Raw genomic sequence first — 23054 nt, forward strand, 5'->3', positions numbered from 1 at the left:
TCTCCTGGGTTGGTTTCAAAAATGACTCTATCAACTCCTAGAGATCCCTCAGGCTTCTCTGTTGGAGCATTTTCTTTCTTTAAACATCTGTGCTTTTCTCCAAAATTTCTCTGTCTTAAAGGACTCCAGTTAGCACATTAAGACCCACCTTTAATGGGTGGGGTCATATCTCCATGGAAACAACCTAATCAAAAGGTCCCACCCAACAATGGGTCTTCCCCCACAAGATTGGATTAAAAGAGCATGACTTTTCAGGGGTACACAGCAGTTTCAAATCAGCACAACAAATGACCCTTTTTCTAGTCTGACAGCCTCCTTTCATCGTCATCTGTTCGTATCTGCAGTGAATTCAACCAGGCACAAGTTGGGAAGTGCCCAGTGATCTCGCCAGGCTTCCAGGAGAGCAGAGAAATATTACACCCTCTCCCTGCAATTTCTGGATGTAGACTGCCGTGTAGAACTTGCTGCCAGGTGAAAATGGCTGTTTCTTGCATCATGGAGTGGTCTGAGGGGGAAAGCTAAAAGATAAGTGACAGAAAAACCAAGGAATCAGGTTTACCTCATCTAGACTTCAGTAGATTCTCAAACTTTTCTGAACATCTGACTTTTTGATAGAGATTGTAAATGACAGTAGCAGGAATATTTAATGAGATTGAGTGAATAAAGCACAGTGTTCTGCTTATTTTGACTGCTCAACAAATCGTAGTTTTTATCTCTCTTTTCCATCCTGATTTCTTTAGTAATGAGCTGCTAGCAGAAAAGGTCATGATTTATTTGTTAAGATAAATATCTTATATTAAATATGTAAGTAATATCTGATAAATACTTGTCAAAATATAGTTTATTTTTTCCACTTGACATCAAGCATTTGTATCATTTTGAATATTGATGGCATAATTTTTAATAGCTGTGTACTATTTCATTGTAGTGACAAAACATAAGTGGTTTTTCCAGTCTTACAGTTTGGTATTAAAAAAAAAAAAATCACACCATCCAGGGGCTGCAAGGGTAGTTCACTGGTAGAATTCTCACCTGCCATGCAGGAGACCCTGGTTCAATTCCCAGACCATGCACTTCCCAAGTAAACAAACAAGCAAGCAAACAAACGAAAAACCAAATCAAACAAAATTTCAATAAATGGTGCTGAAAAAGGGGGATACTCACATGGAAAAAGAATGAAATGTGAACCACACCATATAGCATACAAAGAAAAAAAATTCACGATCCAATATTAAAAATAAATAATGAGTAGAGATGAGAAATATATGCCAAAATGTATGCTTAATATCAAACTACATTACTATAGTAAAAAGTATTGCAGTAGCTAAATATTTTAAGGCTTTTGGTAGTTATGAAGATATATGGAGATAGATAAATATATGAAGATATTTCTTTCTTTCAGAAATATCATGGCAATTTATATTCTCACCAGAGTAGCATTTTGCATTTTAATTCCTTTGCCAAAGTTGTGAATTATCAACTATTCATAGCCCATGTTCAAACAGTAAGAGCTGTTTGTCATGTGAAAATATCTATATTTAAAACTTTTTTCTTTGTCTTGACATATGATAAGCAGTTCGAAATTATAACCGTATTCTATGAATATTTTCCTTTATTTTAATTTTGCAATAATAATTATAGGAACTATTTATTTAGTGTGGTAGAATATTAATAATATTTTCTTTATGTGTGTATGCTTCTTCATCTTTAGAATATGTGAATCAGTAAAACATGCTTTCCACAGATATTTGGAAGATATTTTAGTAAGCTTTTCATATGTGTTAGGCTCTATAATGATTGCTTGATAGAAAAAATCATTTTAAATCCATTATCATACATGATATTCCAGGCAGCTACTTTTGATATGGGTAATCTGAGTAGGCACACAAAGCAAAGCTTACTTGGCCTTCTCTGACCCTACGAGTCATCTGGAAACACACATTAAATCACTGATGTCTCTTCCTCCAAGCCCTAGACTTAGTGGTGCATTATTCTTACCGTTACTGACCCTCATTCAGACAAACAGTCTTAGATGTACAGTGTGTGTGCTTGCTTCATTACTGGGCTTGCCCAGAAACATTTGAATATAAGTGGCTTAGTAAGAAGTGCTCCAGGAAAACCTGAGAAGGGAGTAGAGGAAGCAGACTGAGGAATGATAAAAAGGATGGGATTTCAGGGGACATCCCTGAGTCTGCCTCCTGTCTCAGGGAGCTCAAGAGTATAAAGTAGACTCCAGGCCAGGACGCCTGACTTTTGTGATTCCACAGGTTAGCTATAGGCTATGGACAGTCCAGGGGCCACAAACTTCACAGGAAATTCCGGCAGATTTTGCAAATCTAGAAGTGCCATTGGCCAAGTGAATCCTCTAATGGTCCTATGTATAAACTGGTGACAGGAACGCTTGAGGAAGTTCATGCTTAAGGGCAGAGAACTTAAGGAGAAATCTTGGGATTTAGACAGGGAACCCACAGCATTCAACACAGTAGCCTTTATTTTGTTCAACTTTATTTCCATTCTCTGCCATCCGTTATATATTTTGTGTTTCAAAAATTTTATTGCTCTTTTCAATCTTTATTCTTATGTGATAGGAAGGAAACATCAACAAAACAAAATGATGGGATGATTCTGAAATTGAAACCTGCAAAAACGAAAGAATGTTGAATATTTCTGTTTGCCCTACTCGTTCTGTAGCCTGTTTGCCCTACTCGTTCTGTAGCCTGTTCAGCTTCACAATGGTTCTTTCACTGCTCAGTGATGGATTGCTTATTTGTTCTAAATCTAGGAATAAACTGTGACCTTAAACTCATCCCTAAGATGGACTCATAGGATGTTATTAAATAAATCTATTCCTCAAAAATAAAATTATTTCCCTCCTTTCTCCTATATAATAAATCTAATGACTTCGGAAAATTTCTGGAAGATGTGTATTTTTTATTTTTGTATCTTCATTCCAAATCTGTACCTCTTACTTCGAGGAGGCTTAGTAAAGTTAATTTAAAACGAAATCCTTTCTTTATGCCTAAGCCAATTAATAATCTCGCCAAAAAAAAAAAACAAAAACAAATTAGTACGAAGGAACAAAATATTTAATGATGTAGTCCCTGACATTTGATAACTCTTATCATTAATCAATGTGCAGTTACAGAAATGTAAGGCAATGAGCAGGAAAGCCCATTTGTGGAAGTTTCTTCAGTGAAACCCTGTAATTAGCAATCAAATTAGTCTGTCTATTAGATCCCCGGGAGGAGCACCTAAGATGATCTATAATTAAATTCCTGGAATCTAATTTATGCTAGCCACCCCTCAAATAACCATCCTTGCTCAACAAAATGATGCATGAAAGCTTTTTAGGTTGTTAGAAAAGCTTAAGCAAAAACACAAAGTTTGTATAACGTTTGGATTCCTCAAGTCAACAAAGATAAGCAGAAAAAATGACAAAATGTAGTTACAAAATGGCCATCTCTTGGAGAGCCCAGTGCTTAATAGATCTGCTAGCATTTTAATTGGTTAGCTGCTATTGAAATATTAAAGTCCTAACCCTTCTTTTACCTTAACCGACTCCTCCTCCACACATAAATATCAAGTCACACCCAAGGAGTTCACCTACAATATTTTGAATGAATTATTTCTACATGTCAAAGTAAAATTGATATATAATATTGTTTTCCTTTTTATTATATATATTGCCATATCATAAATATTGTTAATGATTGTTCTCTAGTAAACTGTTTGAAGAAGCATAATGGTATTAACATATATTTTTCCTAACTTAGAAGATGAGTATTATAAGGAAGTTCACAAGACAGCTTACTTAAGAATGCCCAGGCGCAAAAACTAATCTTCTATAATTGGTTCCTTAAAAGGCCGTAATAAATTGTCTTATCTCATGGGAACAAGTACGCTTTTTTATTTCCTACCTGTGTGTTCTCAATGAGAGGTCATTTTGAAAGGAGGCATAATTAGACCTGGAGTGAACCATTTGCTATTCAAAAGAGTAGACGTATTATCTTCCTGGTGCTATTCTATTTGACGTGTGTGTGTGTGTGTGTGTGTGTGTGTGTGTGTGTGTGTGTGTGTGTGTGACAAACCAGGTGCAATTTTCCTTGGGTTCACTTGAATTATTTAACCATAAAGCTTTGATGGGTATTATATTAATGGAGGATTTAGCTAACTGCTTCATTCTTAAAAGTAATGAAATGCATGGCATATGCATGATGTCCTTTGTTAAAACATTGATTTAAAATTCCAAATTAAATTCTTTCAAATATTGTTACTTGTCAATAAAAATATTACTACATAAATATTCTAATGAGCCAACTTACTACAAATTCAATGAAGTATAATTATATTTTAGAAGGGATTTACACTATTTGATAAATACAGAATTACTTTAACTAAAAATAATTAAATTCATAAAAGTAAGGAAAAGCACATAAATCTATAAAAATCAGGGTATTCACATATCACAAATTATTATTCCTTTTGCATTTTATCAGCAATTTAAAAAATACAAAAAAATGTCCTTAGCTCATAAGGCATTAAAAAGAGAGAGAGAGAGAGAGAGATGGTAAGCTGAATTTGGCCTGTGGTCCCTAGCTGATCAACCCCTGATCTTGAGTTGCAGATTATTACCTTCTATAAATTAGGAGTTTTTAAATGTTGACATTTTTTCTATTTCTCTATCATGTACCAATTGTACAATTATCAAATACCAATATATACCATATATCATATATATATATATACACATATATACTAGTCTTTTTGAAAAACCATAATAATAATAATGTATCTTTAACTTATTCTAATGTCAGTGAGTGATTTTATACATTATTGTAATTGACTCATACAATTATTAGCATCACCATCTGTGCTGGCTTGAAGTTGTGATGTACCCCAAGAACAGTCATGTTCTTTTGATCCGTTCCTGTGGGTGCAGACCTATCGTGAGTGCGACATTGTGATTAGGACGTTTCAACTGAGATGTGAACCACCCAGTTCAAGGTGGATCTTGATCATCTGGAGTCGTTTATGAGGTTAAAAGATGGAGACACCTCCAAAGGGCTTGGAGAGAGAAATACTAAGAGAGAATCGAGAGAGAAAAGCCACAGAGGAGTTAAGAGTGGAGCCACAGGTTCTCGGACAGAAGGCCACTGGAATCTGAAGAAGAAAACAGTGAAACCCAGGAGAGAAGGACCAGCAGACACCAGCCACGTGCCTTTCCATGTGACAGAGATATCCCAGATGCCGGCAGACTTCCTTCAGAGAAGGTATCATCCTGTTGATGCCTTAATTTGGACATTTTCATGGCCTTAGTACTGTAAATTTTTAAAGTAATAAACCCCCCACTTTAATAGCCAACCCATTTCTGGTAGCTTTAGCAAACCAAAACGCCATTAATAACATTTTTCCCCGTTTTCCATATTAGGGCACTGAGGCTCAGAGAAGATCTCAAGGTTATGAGGTCTGCTCCTCTGTTTTTGAGAAAGAGATATTGAGCTTGAAAATAAATTAAATAAAACAATAATAGAAACGGACCCGATTGGTTCTGTGGAGAATATTGTGCAGGTGGATAAAAAGTAAGAAAAGTTAAGTAATCATTATTATCATTTTACCCAGGCCATGAGGAAGACAGAAAAGCCATCTCTTTTACCTAAAAAAAAAAAAAAAAAAAAAAAAAAAAATGCAGGGCAACAATATGACACTATTAGTGAACACTGATTTTCATCTAGATTCAAGATCCTTCTCATTTGAACAGCTAAATGAACACAATCATGTGATCCATCTTTGCACTCTCTGTTTATTAATCTGTTAATCATCAAACTTTCCTTAACAAAGATTTTCCATCAATGCAATAAATTCAACTTGATTTTCTTGTATTACAGTGTTTCATTTTTGAGTTCAGACTCATGCTACTTTGATTGAAGCTAGATGTGGTCAAACTCATGAAGATTTTGTTTTTAGACAGTTGACATAATAACTTCCAGTGTGACATATCAAATGCTATTGACATAATGTGCTAGCCTAACTGCCAGAGTGCCAGTTATTTCCCCTTTCTCTTTTTCCTAACTTTGTGAATACCTTGAAGGATTCTCCAAGTTCTTTCTACTTGGTTTCGTACTTTTCTTCCTCTCTCTCACTTAATGTATATGTCAGATTAAAAAACAAAGCCTCATTTTTTGCTTACTATAAGTACATGTTAAAAGTTCAATTCTTTCTTTTTCAATGTTTACTATGTAAAATATTTAATTCAGCTGGAAAGTACATCCCTAAGCTTGATTGTGTGTGAATTTTGGAGATACACTATGTTATATATGTTCCAAATAAATAATCTATCAGGTCTTTGTAATATATTCTGAAGGACTTCACGTAATGTGTGTGTATGTGTAATTTGCAATGCCTACTTTTCTTAAGTGAGAGTTTACCCTTAAATTCTAGGAAGTTGCATATTTGTTCCGAGTTTCCAGTTTCAAAATCATGCTTCAAGTGGCATAAATACTATATTCTCAGAGAATGTTACTTTTCTCAAACATTCAGGAAAGTTTCTACATATTAACCTAAATATATTTTTAATTTTACTGTGAATGAATTTTTTATTCTTCCCCAAATTAAGTATGAAGTGACGGGCATCATAGAAGAAAATGGAAAATGAACTCTTTTTAAAAAGTGACTACACATTGGCATTCATGTTAGCAATACGTGAAAAGTGCCATTATTAAAAATATGTTGATTTGTGATTATTTTGACATTTTACGACTAAATTGTCAAAACAGCATCAGGAGCACATTTAGCTTCATATTTTCAGAAGAATTAACTGACAACTAAAAGGTATCCTCCTTAGTGCCAGACAGCAAATCAATGGACTGATCAATATAGCAATTCACAGGCTCTGAATCAGCTACAAATAAGTGGATTTTGTCCAAATATTAATGTTCACATAAAAACAATCATTAAAATCATTAGAGGGCAGTGCAACAGTGGCTCAGTGGCAAGAATTCTTGCCTGCTGAGCTGGGGACCCGGGTTCGATTCCTGGAGCCTGCCCAAGCAAAAAAAAAAAGGCATTAGAAAGATCATTTGTAATCATTAATGTTGTCAATTATTTCATAGTTCGTTGTGTGGGTTTTTTTCTTTCTTTCTTTTCAAAAGCAGTGCTCTGCTAGTAATTTATTCCTAATCTCCTGTGTTCAGACATTGGGCTTCTATTTTGTAAATGGCAGAAGGATTGGTGGCCCAAAGTGTTGTGAATTTTAACAAAAATTAGACAAATGTCTGGCACGTAGTTGTTTCCCAGTAAATGCTAACTGTACTCGAATAAACTAAACTGAAAGATGTTAGGAAAATTTGTCATTCATTTGACGTATTTTTGTTAGTGAAAAACACCAGCCTTCTTTAATTATACAAATACTGGTCTTAAATTTTAGACTAGTTATATATGCTTCAAATAAATTATCTATTTGGACCTTAGGTGGATTAATATTTAGACACCAGGGAGATGAAAAATGAGAGAAGGATGTACACAAAGTTCTATGTCAATTTATTCATTCTATGAAAAAATTATTTCCATTTTTTAAAGAAAAATCCACCACCTCCACCCCCCCCCCCACACACACACAAACTTGGTATAGGAGAGAGTTTGGGATTAGCAGAATTAAAAAAAAAAATCCCAGAAGGTAAATTTTGCACATGTTCCACGTCATATCTAGGCTTCTCGGAAGAAAGGGCAGCTAGAAGACAGGTGCTTGTCTCTAGAACTAGCTTGTATGTTTCCTTTGGGTATTAAGCTGGGTCCCAGGAATGATGGTGCTGTAGCCTGGGATAAGGAGCATCAGGCTAATCTGAGCCTCCCTTCATATCACAGAGCATACAAATCAAAGGATTGGAAAGTTTTAAATATGGGCACATTCCTCAGAGCTGGAACCATTTCAGAAATCAATCAGCTCCAGAAACATGGGGTTACCTAACCAATAATAATCGCTTAATTCTTCTTTCATTCTCTTTTAGGAAACCTCTAAGCCCTACTCCTGGAATGGATTGGAATTCATTTATATTGAACAAATCCTCTTTTCCTTTCACGTGTCACTGACAAGCCAATCCCAAGCTCCATTGCTTGCTTGGCTCACTGTAAACCTTTGTCTTTCCTTGTCACCTGACAAAGCACTTCCGGATCTCTGTGCTATTGCTGCGGACACCTCTTATAAACATCCTTCTACACAGCAAATTCTGAAATACTATTCAACTAAAGTTTCAGTAATACTTCTGAGTACATGTCTGTTTTGATCTCCTTGCTTCTAAAATAAAACCACACAATATGTTGGCTTAAAAACAGGAATGTATTGACAAATGCGTTCATAGGCTAGAAAGCTTGCTTTCTCCCAGGGTCTATATTTTCTGACTCACGGACAACCACTGCAGTTCCCTGGCCTTTCCATCACGTGGCAATACACATGGTGGCCTCTTTTCTCCTTTTGGTTATATTGACTTCCAGCTATTATGCATGGCTTCTCCTTTCCTGTCCAATTTCCTTTGTTGATAAGGACATCAGCCAGATTGGATTAGGGTCCACCATCATTCAGCTTGCCCACACCTTACTTAATAACACCTTCAAAGGTCCTATTTACAAATAGGTTCACCCTCACAGGACCAGGAGATGAGAGACAAACTTGCCTTTTGTGAAGACATGATTCAATCCCCAGCAATGCCTATATGTACTAACATGTTAATAAAATCACACAATAAGAAACAATAGAATACAAATGATCCAAACCATGTGATCAAAACAATACACTGTTTCTGAGCATATTTTCTTCTTACAATAATTGCAAAAGCAATTTTAAAATATTAAAGGCTGTTAGATTTTACCTTAGCCTTTGACCTGAAATTCAGCTTCAAAGCATTTACCTCAAGGAAAGATATACAAGTCTACTTTGGGACTGAACTCCAAGGATGTTCATCATAGCCTTCAATATAATAGCAAAATTAGAAATAAGTATGAAAATGGGGCTTTGTTTAGGTAAAATACTGGGTAGCACAATTAAATGAAATGCAAGTAGTAATATGTTTATAGAAATATGTATTTGTATGGACAGCTTTTGTGATACACTGATAAATGAAAAAAATTACAAAACTGAATCATTACATTTAGAAATAGATGCATGGAATAAAATGGTAAAAGTTATGGGCATGCATTTAGAAACGGTTATTCACGGACTGAGATGTAGGCTTGAAAATATACATTTTTTACCTGTCTTTATTTTCTAATTTATCATCAATTGCTTTTGTAATAAATATCTCGTAAAATATGAACACATTTCTCTGCAACAGTATTAAATGTTGGGATTTTCAGAGGCCTGAACACCTTTTTTCTTCCTTCTTTCCAAAGCCAGAATAAGAAAAAATAAACATAACTTGTTTTCAATAGTTCTCCTTGCAGAAAAGTTGCCACATATTAAACTGTCAACAAATACCAAGGGGTAAACAAATCTCTTTGATAACTACCTAGCAAAATGTCACTTTGGGATATTTGACATTTTGATATGATCATTGATAATTGTTGTGGAAAGCTCAGTAAATTTGTAAACCAGGTGCAAATAATGTGGCATAAAATGTGGCATTATGCAAATTAGATGGTTTAAATCTTCACGTGTAGCTGATGTGTTTATATTGGAGTTAAAGGAATTTATTTTCTTACTATCTAGCAGGCTCCAACTGTACAGCTTTCTAATTTTCTACATGTTTAGAATTCTATTTATAATTATATACAAATAACTCACCAAAGAAACACCAAATAAGATGTAATCATTTTTGTCATGATATCCAAGTGATATGACAACAGAAAAAGGTTTGATCATAAAAGAACTTATCTATATTGTAGAATAGGAAACAAATTAGTAATCATAAAGTCTCTTGCACCAATAAATGAGGAAACTGCAATCTAAAGTGAATGAGCTTCTCATTTAAAACTTCACAATTAGTGGACAAACTATAATAAAACTGTAGTAGTGTCACAGAGTTACCTACAAATTAAATTATATTTGCAAATAAAATGTATTTTCTTTATTTCTTTAGTGCTGATCACATTCTCTTCATGAGCACCTATGCCGCTTGATATGTCATGAGCCTTGTGATGACCAGTTCCAGGAATCTCTGTCCAAATTAATATCAAAAGATTTTGGTAAGTTTGTCTCTTCGATAGCTCTTTTTTTTTTTTCATAACCCATATGCTCCATTGCAATATATCCTTTGGGTGTTTGATGAAGTGGTGAAATATACATGACTGCAGGTGGCACAAGAGAAGAGGTCTCCACACACACTGGGGCCCTGACTCCTCTGTGGGGCCTGATCAGTTCCTCTTTCCAGGAAGATGATAAGGAAAGGCACAGGTGTTTCATCTGCCTTTTGTGAGATGATGATGTGCTGGCATATGCGGTTGGAGACTGTATTCCTAAATATTTGCCCAAAGCCACAACTTGTCCTGCCAAATATGCCTTTCATGTTTTGACACACTTCTGATTTCCCACTGAAATATACAAGGTGTAGGATCCCTCTCATGACATATACTGTCCTTCAATGATTAAGAAATGATGGGTAGAGTAAAAAGAAAGCTAATCTTAAGTGTACTCAGACCTCACCTGTAAATAGAGCTTACACCATTATAACAAGGTTTCAGGCTCATATAACTACATATTCTCCACAACTCCTTGTGTTGAAGGGACTTCTTTTCAAGGAGTCGTCACATTAAACCCCACTAGCATTCTTATCTATTTGGATGTATCCAAAAGATCCTTTGTTGAATTATGGTCCAGTGGAGAATACACAGTCATGGAGGCTATAGAATTCTGAAAGCTTGCCTCCTGCTTGTGGGAAATTAAGTTCCCAAAGACTGTTTTAAATCTTGGGCATTTTAATTTTTACTTTTTGGTGGAGGGCATCTGTGGTTGTGATATTTTGGTCATATCATTCTAGCAACACTTTTAAACTTCAAATAATTTTCTGTTGGCTTATGTTTCAAGAACTCTACGCAAATTTCTTTCCTTGAAAAAGACCTCAAAGTTGTTGTAATTCTCTGCTTTCTCAGTACCAAGTTCTTCACTCTTGACCTAATGGTGACTACTTTGAGAACAAAACTATATCAGGTATGATTTTTGGCAGTTTTGTATGGAGATCTGTCTAGAGGTAAGGTCCAGTGACCTTGAGAAACAATGTACAAAGCATGTCCTCCCAGAGAGTAGAATCAAGATTTAATTAAAGATCTTTACCACCAATAGAGTAGAAAGTCCTCACAGCATCTGCCCAGTGGAATTGTTGAATTGCTGTTGCGTTTCAATGACTGTGTTTCCCATTTTTCTCTTTTCTCAATGGAACATTTTGTTGGGGTTATCATGTCCATATAATATCTTTGTGTAATTGACTTGTATATGGAAGCCAGGTATTTAGTTTATATTTTAGTTTATTGGTTTTGAGAGGAAAAGCATGGATTTAATGATAAAAATTGAGTAATCCTTTACCCTTGATCTGAATGTAGTAATTGTGTGGGAATTGTGGGTGTTTTTACAGAAAGGATGAATTTGACGTATGTGCAGGAAAATAATGAACTGTGTATTTGATGATCAGAGAATGGATGATAGCAGAGACTGGCTAGATGTTTTCCAATCTCATTTGTTTTCATGAGTATACATTGAAACTACGTCATAGGTTCCCCCATAAATGGAGTGGGAGGTTGGCGGACATGACATATCCTATTTCTAGTCTTTGGCCATAAAGCCTCTGGCATGCTCATTCACTTTACTCTCTCCCTCTGTGGTGACCTCAGAACCACAGATTTAAAATTAAAGAATTCTGGAATATTTAGAGGAGAGGAGACAAGAGACTGACATTTGGATTGTAATCAACAGAAGTAAATTTATATTGTTTTTATTAGTTTCCCGTAGTGGCTAACAAATTACCACAAACATAATTGCTCAAAGTAAACACAAATTCACTATCTCAAATTCTACAGCTTGGAAGTGAGCCCTACATGTCACCTGTAAAACTCAAGCTATCAGCAGACCTGTATTCTTGTGCCTCCAGGAGAGAAACAATTTCCTTGCTGTTGGATGTGGAAAACATTCAGGGGCCATTATTTAGCCTAAAACATTATGTTTTCTTTTTCTGTGTAAGATTTGCTGTAGCCACTGATGTTACTATCCTGACTAATGCAAGATCAATGGAAGGTTATGATGAATTTGTTTCCTCACGAGCTGAGTTTGAAGTACAGAGGAGATCATAAGTGGAGATGCTGATGAGAAGTTAAAATATATGGGCCAAGAGTTTAGAATCAAAGAATAAATGAATATTACCCATAATCATCCTATGGTTATGGTTAGGTTTTGGTGTCAACTTGGCCACATGATTATGCCCAGTTGTCTGATGAGGCAAGCACTGGTCTGACTGTTGCTGCAAGGAAATTTCATGTCAGGTTGATTAAATCATCGGCCAGTTGATTGCAACTGTATCTAATTACATCTGTGATCGACTACGGCTTGTCTCCCATAATGAAATAATTCAATCAATTGAAGTCTTTTAAGGAAGAGAGGCTCTTTCAGTGATTCTTTAGCCAGTAAATCTCTCCTGTGAAGTTCATCCAGACACTTCATTGGAGCTGCCAGCTTCACAGCCTGCCCTACGAATTTTGGACTCTTCCACTACCATGGCAGGGTGAGATGCCTTTATAAATTTCATATTTACAGATCTTTCCTGCTGTTTGCTTCTCTAGAGAATCTTGATTAGCACAGGTTACCTTTTTTGAACTATACATTTTCTATAACATCTCCTGCAAGATTCTTGGTTGAATGGGAGTTTGAGGTTCTAGAGTGAAAAAAAACGCTGTTTCTTAGCTATCACTTTACTAATGGGAATTTACTCAATAATGTGCATATGTTTGGACCATACAAGGTTGACTAATGAAGATATTTGAATGAGATTACCCAGAAAATATTTATAGTAAAAGCAGATGTTTTGAGGACAAAGACCCTAAAAAAGAGAGTGTTGAAGGTTAAGAAGAAGAGAACAGAGCTATAGAAGTTAATGGAACAAAAACATTTTAAGAAGCTGAGAAGTCATCAATTTCAAATCTTTCAGTGAGATCAAGTTTGCTAAATTCTAGGAAGCAGTCACTGAAATCATCATCATCTTTGCCTTTTGGGACTTAGAGAAATCATTACATTGTGTAGTAGGTCACATTATATACTGCTACTGGGAAGTTCAAATTTGGAGAAAAGATGTGCAAAATAATTTCAAGAAGCTTATTTAAGAAAGTTTTTAAAAATAAGTAGTTTTGCTTGTGATCTTGGAGAAAACATGAAATCAAGGAATAGATTTTTAAATGTGTGAGGCTCTTAGACATGTTAAAACTTGATGCAAATAGGTAAGTGCAAAAGAAAATTTAGGCGAGGAAGGCAAGAGTTATTAAAGTTGTGTTGCTAGGAGGTATACCTTCCCAATATGCTGCAATGGCAAAAGTTAATGAGATTTGTGGGAAGAGGTTTCTAGTTTTTTGTCATGGTACTTCCAATAAAGGGCAAATGTGGTAGGCTGGGTGCTTTGAGGAACTTTGAGGATTTTTGACATACTCACTATGACCAAACAAATACAAAATAATTCACAAGCAGCATGAAGCTACCAGACTGTCTAAATGTATTGTTTCCTTAAGCAGCACTTTAGAAGCTGGGTAGAAAAGCTGATAAGTCAATATTTAGAATTTTGCAGAATTGTGGTTTTACTGACAGCATGTAACAGAAACGTAAGGGGAAGTCATGAAACTAATTTGAGGCTGTTGGCAAAGGAACAATTGAAATGATATTCCATGGAGTCTATAAGTAAAAGAAATGGCTAAAAATACAGTCATAGTGACTTGAAGAGGAGGCTGTTCAATGTGGAAGCACTTGAGGAGCAAGTGGACTGGCGTTCTTGGTGTACTGGGATGACTACATGCAAAGGCTGCAAGAGGTTTAGAAGAGAGTATGGAATATTTTCTTTCAAGAATTAAGAATTGCAATTCTAGATAGTGATGAAAATGGACGGCTGAAAAACAAGGTGATGATCACAGGAATTTAGAATGTTAAACAAAGAAGATCCTGTGTTGGATGTGTAGTCAGATGCTGCATTCATTTTGAATGATAGATTATCGGTTTTGTCTCGACAAGAAGGAAGATGAGTCAAGTCAAGAGATGAAATTTAAGTTAATGAAGAAGTGTGGCCAAGACATTAGTAGGTGAGCAACTACAAAGGTTGGAGGGTACAGAACCTTAGATGTAGTAGATGGCTGAAAATTTAATTGAGCATGATAAAAAAGGAAAACAAAACAAAACAAAAAATATACATTCCTAAAACATCATGTAAAAATCTTGCTTATTCTCATAGGTTTTAAATTAGTTAAGTTGGATCTTAATCATGGGTCCAGGTGGAGGTCAGGTGTAACACAATGGAAAATCAAGGCAACAATGCATGAGAAAGGACAGTATCACTCACAGATCCCAGGGAAAAAATGGGGCCATCATGGGTTGACAGGGAGTATCATCAACTCCAGGTCTCAACCAGTGAGTGGGGAGCACACAAGTAGAGCAAGAGAGGCCTGGGGTCTTGTGCCTCTAACATGGCCCAGGGCTGGAGGTCAGTCGATTTCCCATGGGAGTCAATGGTTAGTTAGTTAAAGGGAAAAGGCACTGGGGGTCCAAGGAAGGTGGGAATGGTGAGTGCATCATTTGACACCAGCTGTGGGTTCTGGCTGAGGTGTGTGGGTGAGGTAAGCAGAGGCCACAGATGCAGGTTTGAACATGGGGGCAGTTTATGGCCAAGCTGCTTATTAACCAAGCTAAGGTCAGTGTTGAAGCAAGTGGCTTAGGCAAAGGAAGATGCATATAGAGGCAGCACACAGAACTTTTAGATAGTTATTGACAGCACATATGGGCCGGAGTAAGTTTCCTTTAGAGCTTGATTATACTATGACAAACTGCAAATACACTTCAAAACTCAACATCTAAAAAATATGTTTTGTTATCTGTGGAGACAATTCATAAATAGCAATGTTTGCAAATAGATGGGCTAACAGTATGCTTAAACCTAATTAAGATGACTGCTAGATAATCTTAAACCTGGGCTAATATTAAAGGTAATTTTACTCTAATTGACTTTAAAAACAGTAAAATCAGTTAAATAAAGTGTGATTTTCCTAGAGCAAGTGTTTACCGGGGTGCTTTGAGATCTCTCCAGAGGATCTTGTGCTCAGACTAGCAAAGAAGAATGTTCTGAACAAGATAGAAAATGTGTATTTATACCAGGGATGGGTATTACCAGCCCCACAGCTTGTTCCTATCAAAAATCTCCAGGTAGCTTTCCTTGATCAGATTCTGTACAAAGCAGGAGGCATTCTAGTTTATTTATCAGTTCTTTTGAGAACTTGGGAAAAATAAGTAGTAGAAAAAATTATGTGTCTGAAACTGTAAATCTGAGGACCAGACTCTCACTGTCAAGTTTCTATTCCCTGTAAAGGTTTGTCTTAGCAATGAGGCTTCTTCCTTTAAAGTCTCTATCCAGTCACCTTCAGTGTTGATGCAAAAGAGTTGAAAAGTATGATGTGCAATGTATAAGAAACCGATGTGAAAAGACTATGTGCATTATTCCTGGAATATCTGGCATAGATATGTTCAAATTCTTAATTTGTCAGGAAATCTGCCCCTCTATTAATGCTGGACTAAACATGGGATTGCAGGGTGGCAGTTTACTTGTGCACAGGATCTGGGTGTGCTGAATGTGCCAGTGGCTCCCTCTTCTTCTGTCCTTTCCACACAACTGTGACTGTGTGAGCTGTGGCAGAGCCCGTGAGATGAGGCCCAGGGCTGCTTGGAGAGTCTTCCTTTCGGTCTTGCACATATGCTGCAGGAGAAGCAATTGGTCCAAGGCTCGTCCCCTGCGAGCTTGCCCAGCTGTCTTCTCTCTTTTCACTCCTCCGCTCTGACAGCCAGCAGCAGTGTGCTATAAAGCCCTGAGTTCTTTTGTTGTCTTTTTCCCATCTAATACACTCCCCTAGAATAAGTGTGTTGTTTTAATATGAAGCTATTTATCCAACTAACGTGCTACCTTTGTCACTTTTGAATCAGAGAGGTCCTTGGTATGTTTTCACACAGGTGCAAATTCAAAAATAAAGTTATTAGGGAAATTTTGATTATGCTTTAATCACTCCACAAAATTAGCTTCTCAAAACCATATTGCTGCATTCAGTGAATTCAGTTCAGCTTCCCAAAACTGAGCTTGAGCATTAGCATAGGTAATAATAAGGCATTCTTCCACTTGAACATTTCTCATTCCCCTTTGTGCCTAAATCACGTCCAGGTACCTTTACTTAGTTCAGGAGGTGATATGGGTTGAGAGCAGGGGAGATATTCTCAATTGTTAACAACTGGCGTGGCAGCAATTCATCCTGTTGGCCTTGGGGCTGGAGCTGATTCTAGATAATCCAGCACTGGCAATAATTACATTTTTAGTTGCTGAATGAGGCATTTCTAGAGGACCAGCTGGATAGCTGGATGGTGGCACCTCCTGGTAGGCTCGCTGCAGCATGTGGATGCTGGCTAGTAGTTGACAAATGGGGCAGCTGTACAGCATGCTGCTGGTCACTAAAGAGAGCAAGTTGGGATAGGATTTGGTGGGCTTAGACCCAATTAATAGCCAGCTATTTTAATAATATAGAAAAACTCATGATTTTATCTAACATCACTCAAAATATTGCATTGAATGTTTTAAGAAATAACCTTGTGACTCAGGATTCATTAGTTAGTTTGGTTGACTGGTTGGATTGGGTTAAGGAAATTCGTAATGAATGCACCAGGCTAATGATTCAGTCTGCCCAGCGTTAGCAGTGACAATCCTTCCTAAATTTCACTTTGTTCTAAACTTAATGTGTAATTTAACCATCTACACATATCTATCTGTCTTTGTTATCTTTGAATCCAAAAGGATCTTAGCAAGTTTTCAATTAGGTGTAAATTCTGAAATAACAAAGTTCTCAGGGAAATTTTGGTTATGCTTTAAATGCTACACATTTCTAGATACAGCAAAGAGCACAGAAACATTATAGTTGTACTCTCATATCTCACTCCTGCTTCAAGAAATGGATATGTCATGGATCTTCCATGTATTGAATATTTCTAGAGGTCTGAAAATGCTTTAGCAAATTTAATTCTCAGTGCCTGACTTCCTGTACATTCAGTAAGCCAGTCATCAAAAATACGCAGTAATGCATGAAGTTGTAGACTTTTGACACCAGACACCTACATTGTTACACTTGCTCTCTATTGCTCCCTTTTCTCTGATTTCCATTTGGAAGTTCAAGGCATGCACAGCCACTCACACTCACACACAAGCACCAGCTAAAAGATGAGGGTATTTTTATTTATTTTTAAATGGGGTCTAAGGTAAGCCAAAATTCTGGAACACAGTCAAATCTCTCTACTAGCAATTCTAGCCATATTGTATGAGATTGATTAACTAATTGTTTCAGTCTATTCTTTCTCTCTCTTTTTTTTTCTGTTTGGGGAGCTCCAATACGGAGAAATTAAAACCTGACGAATAAAAGAAAGAAAAAGCTCTTTAAAGCTAGCATTTATATTTGAAACATGCCTTTCATCATACAATATTCAATGCTTTGAGCTTTCTAGATTTGTGATTTTGATTATGTTCTATTTTGTTAAATACTTTATAAATACATGGTCTTCTCTACTTTGCATAATCGGGGAAAACGCCTAATGTTCCTTTTATTCAGAAATGTTTCTGCAGTGGTCATGCTTCCTTCCAACCAGGGAGAATGGAAAATAGAGGCCATGCTAATGGTGGTTGGTGCTTCATTTGAAAGTTAAACACATATGACTCTGAATTTCATTGGTCTTTCCAGATCTTCCAAATTCTTGAAATTTTAGTCTTATAAGTTTCTGCTCTGAATAGGAGAGGAGTCATATAATTAATTTCTTAGCAACAGTAAATTGAGTAGGAAAATAGTTCTGAATTTTGTTGTGTGGCCCAGAATGCCTTCACCTTGGGATTGTTTGAGTGACCATGGGGACAATTCTTCACAGGCTTTCCCCATTAGCAGTGAAAATGGGGTTCAACACTGCTCTTTCTTAAATTCCTTTAAGCAAAACCTCGAAGACTGTGCCAGGTTTTCAATTTGCCCAGTTGACCCTTGGGTAGCAGGGATGGGGCAATGATATGATCGTGATGGAATGGTAAATTCAGTTATTTTCGGTATTTCAGAAATACCAAAAATAACTGAATTTCAGAATAACTGAATTTCAGAATTTTGGACCCGCACATGTAAAAGACTGGTGACATTAATCATGAACATGCCATATCTATTTGCTCAAGGCATATGGAATGACCTGGTTTCTCTGCAGGGCTCACCCCTTGTGTTTGAGGTTGCTCTTGTTCTCTGGTTCATCATCACTTCCTAACTTTCTCTCCATACTCATGAGTTCCTTAGTTCAATCATATTACCCAGCTGAGACTATCAAAAAATAACAAGGAAAGACTTACATATTTGTGTCCTCATGCACTTATTTGACAGATTAAGAAGCTATTTCCTCTTCTATTTTTTCTTTTCATGCCAACAATTGTCATTTATATCAAAGATCTGACTGTTTTAGAATCCTGTCCTCACAGTTTTACAATTTCGAAATTCCAATGCGTTTTACCTCCACTCAGTTTCTGCCATACGCTTACCAGTTGTGAAAGACAGAGGGAACAGTCCAGAAGACCCCCTCCACTTCTGATCCAAATGATACATTTGGGTGTAATCAAGGCAAAACTTTGACTTGATAATTTTCTAGAAAGGCTTATGGAATTTTCTGAAAGCCATTAGACTCACAGCTAGAGTTTATTACTTCTAAAGGGTACAGATTAAGGTTAGCCAAGTGAAGCAATCTATAGTTAGGGTCCAGGAAAATTTCAAATGTAGCATTTCTAGTCGTCCTCTCCCCGTGGAGTTGTGGAAAACCTTGTTATTCTCAGAAATAGGCGTAGAGTATTGCTATCCAGGGAAGCTCACTTGAGTCTTTATTGGTACTCCATGGTCAACTGCCGAAATGATTGACCTCAGACTTCAACCCCTCTGGAGATCAAACTGATGCCACATGACTCAAAGTTCCAAATGTAAATCACATTATTATCCTTGCTAATATGGCCCAAAGCCTCCAGACAGAGACACTTCTCTCAGGTATAACATTCCAAGAATTTACGGGTTAACTCCCAGGGCTTAGGCAAGGTTCAGACCTCTCTTTGGGCAAAGTTACATTTTTTTTACCACACACATGACATCCCTTTTATTAGTGATTTTCCAAGTATAGCTTACAAGCAATCACTTGTGTCTATAGTACCAATAGTGAGCTCTATGCTGCACCATCACATTTTCCATTATGTATGGAATTAGACCTAAGAACCTGCATGGTCATAAAAACCCCAAGTAATTTTAATTTAAGTTGTGCCCCCAATCACACTTTGTATGCTATATTCAACAGATTAATGCAATTTGTTTCTTAATGTGTTTTCTGGGATTCAGATTTTCTTCTAAAACTCACAATAGACAAGAACAGAGTCCCTCAAATCCCTCTTTTCTTGTCTTTTTACTTTAATTACTCAATTTTATCTTTATTTTTGCCTTGCGATCTGATCAAAGCTCCCACTAAATTTTTGCATCTCAGAAAATTGTAATTTTATTGTGTCCTAAATATATTTATATTTAGGCAATAGTTTAAATAAAAGGTTTAATAACATTTTCCTAGGTTTAATAGTTTTCTTATATATTTTTATTTCCTGAATTAGTATTATATCTATAGGAATTAATTTAGTTCTTTGTTTAGTTCAGTTTCTATTTCTTCAGTTTACAGCTTTCCTGAAACTATTTAGCATCCTTTAATATTTACAAATAAGTGTTTATGTAATTCAAAATTGAAGCTTCGGTTGAGACTCACCTTCATTTTACAAGAATCACCATATCCCGATCAGCTAAAGCTGCCATCCTTTCCCTGTGGGTTACCACTTATAGCTGGATACATTAGCATCCATATTTTCCTTGGTATCAGAAAAGTATCTGGGCAACTACTCAGATTATTTCTCCCACCTCAAAGCCCAGAAGAGGTGACCATCAGGTAGTTTCTCTTTTGCATATGGGAATAAACTTTTGTCTTATTGTTATATAATTTATTGTATTCTTATAGAAGAAAATATAGAGTATAGATATGCAAATGAAATAAACTAATAACCAAATATTAAACAATAACCTATGCTATTTTAGTGTGTAAATATATTTATATGTGCAAAATATGTAAAATCAAATGATGGGTTATGTACTCTTTTATAGACTTTCAATATTATTACATTGTGAATACCAACCATGTCAATTAATGTATTTCTACTTATGAATTTTAAATATGATTCTATTTTAAGGCTATATTATTTTTATGTAACCAATTTCTAATAGTTGCATATTTAAGTAGTCCCTAAACTTTTGACATGATAAACCATAACATAATGTACATAGTTTTAATGGCATATTTGCAATGATGCTTAATTATATTCTTATGCCACATTTACAGACACAGATTACTAGTCAAAGGGTAGATGTATTTTATATCTTTGTATATGTATTTTTGAATCATCGTGCCATAAATTTATGCCAATTTTTATTTATGTTCACATTTTGGTGAAAAGTGTTGAAGGAATTCATGAGAATGGCTTAAGAAGAAGGGAGTTAGAAAATGAAACATCAGTCAGCTTCTGTAAGAAAGGAATAAATAAGCCCCAAATATCAAGTATGTACTGGTGGGATAAATGAAATGTGGTATTATGGAACACTTCCCTACTAGAGATAATTGTAAACATATGAGATAAAAGTGACACTTCTATTTAATAATTTAAAAAATGAAGAAACAAATGAACATACAATTGTTCAGATACGATGTGTTGAATTATTCTGCTGTGTCATAGTAATAGGAACATGATCAAAAGATAAAATATCAATACATCTGTTACGGTTTTCTAGTTTCCTGAGCTGCTGAAGTAAATACCATGGAATGGTTTGACTTAAACAATCATAATTTATTTGTTCTCAGTTTCAAGGCTGGGAAGATGACCAAATCAAGCCATCATCAGGAAGATAATACTGCTTTCTTCCCAAAGAACTACTGCCAGGGATCCTTGGCTCCTCACCTACATGGCAAGGCACATAAAGACCTCTGCTGGTCTCTCCATTCTTTTCCAAATTTTGTGGGTTTCATCTTCTTGCTTCTTTGACTTTCTCTACCTGTTAGAATTTTAGTCTTTTATAAAGGAATCCAGTAATAGGATTAAGACCCATTCGGACTGAAGTGGACCATGCATTAACTGAAGGCCTCATCAAAAGTTCCTATGTACAATGGGTTCACATCCACAGGAACGGAAGAACTTAAGAATATGTTTTGTTTTTTTTTTTCAGGAATATACGCAGCTCCAAACCACCACAAAATCGGTATGCTCTGAACTGTGCATACCACAGTCTCTTAAGCACAGGAAATTCTGGCACAGAGTAGATACATTGTGCCAGAATTTACTGTGCTTAAGAGACTATTATAGAATAGCACAGCATTAAAAGTCAGTTTGATATGCAATGATTGGTCTAATTCAGTGGGAAACACACACACATATGTACATATGCCTGTTGAGTTTTGTCATAATAGTAAAAGGTTTGAAAACTGGTCTTGCTCATGTAGACATCTCTAATAAATCTTCCTACATGGCATGTGATTGTGAACTTTAGTGTCTTCTGTAAGATAATCAGAGTTTCAGGATAGCAGTTCTGAGGATCAGTAACATTTAACAGGACTTCTTCATCTTATAAATGGAAGCTAGAGCATGATTTTATCTTTTAGTTTTACCTTTGCTTACTTGGACCAATTAGTCCCTTAATCTCAACTGATTAAATAAATGGTTAAAATTGTTAGTTCATGTGTGTGTGCGTGTGTGTGTGTGTTATCTACATGCTCACTCATACATATACCCATACATATATATAACACACATTTACAACATAGGAGAGTTCTGTGGCATATGACTCTTCTCTGTATGAAACTTGATGACGAATAAAAATCTGTATATTTCTGCACGGATTTTAAAATCTAAATTAAGATTAAAACAATAATATTGCCATTATTGTTAAGCTACTCAGTGTCAAAATGAGACAAATAAAATCATAACATGTGATAATAAAAAATAATTATTTAAAATCCTGCCACTCTTCCATGGGAGAGAGAAATAGTGAAGGGGAGATACTACTTCCGAATAATTTCTCTATTTTTTTGTGATTCTCTGCACAGTTTATAAACTTTAAAATGCCTCTGGGGAATTAATAATGATTCTTTAGCATTTCACCTGATATGTAAAATTAAACAAAGCCAGATTTGGTAATTTATAAGAGGATTAGACCATGTGTTATTGTGTATGGGATATTCGGCAGAAGCTGACAAAAACAATGTTTTAAGAGTATATTAATGCTGGAAGCATAAACACTAAGCTAAATCCAGATGCAGAATCTGCTATATCTTATAGAAACAGCACAGAGGAACAGAAGTCTGTTAAAATATAGATTAGCTTAAAATTTTTAACTGAGAGGTTAACATGGCATTGGAAAATGGTAAATGAATGAAATAGTAAGGTTTGCATTAGTGATTTTTAAAAAGCGATTTTAAATATAGCCCTCCCAATAAACATGAGTATGGGAAGCAAGAAGCTTGGTATTTGTCTGCGTGTGAGTGAGTGTGTGCACACGTGCCCACACAGGTGTAGTGATGTAGGAACTGCAAGGGGGGTAAGGTAAAGAAAGGGTAAAAGAGTAAGAAGAAGCTCAGGAAAATACTTCTTTTCTTTACTCTGCAGTATTTTGGGGTGAGTCTGCTCTCTTTCTGTATGCAGCGGAGTGGGATAAAAATGGACTTTAAGTCAAGGCTTCTTCACAACAATAACAAATGCAATTTTCTTATTTTCTCTGCGCGAATA

The 23054-nt window shown here is 35.9% G+C and overlaps 1 long non-coding RNA gene across 1 annotated transcript; it reads left to right on the forward strand.

Moving 5' to 3' along the window:
• Nucleotides 1–253: 253 nt before the first annotated feature.
• LOC143661614 (uncharacterized) lies at nucleotides 254–21229 on the forward strand. The gene is made up of 3 exons (XR_013164732.1): nucleotides 254–471; nucleotides 10068–10173; nucleotides 21137–21229. It is a non-coding gene; the product is annotated as an uncharacterized LOC143661614 (long non-coding RNA).
• Nucleotides 21230–23054: the final 1825 nt, after the last annotated feature.

Source organism: Tamandua tetradactyla, chromosome 17 (assembly GCF_023851605.1).
Source record: "Tamandua tetradactyla isolate mTamTet1 chromosome 17, mTamTet1.pri, whole genome shotgun sequence".
NCBI classification, from domain to species: domain Eukaryota; kingdom Metazoa; phylum Chordata; class Mammalia; order Pilosa; family Myrmecophagidae; genus Tamandua; species Tamandua tetradactyla.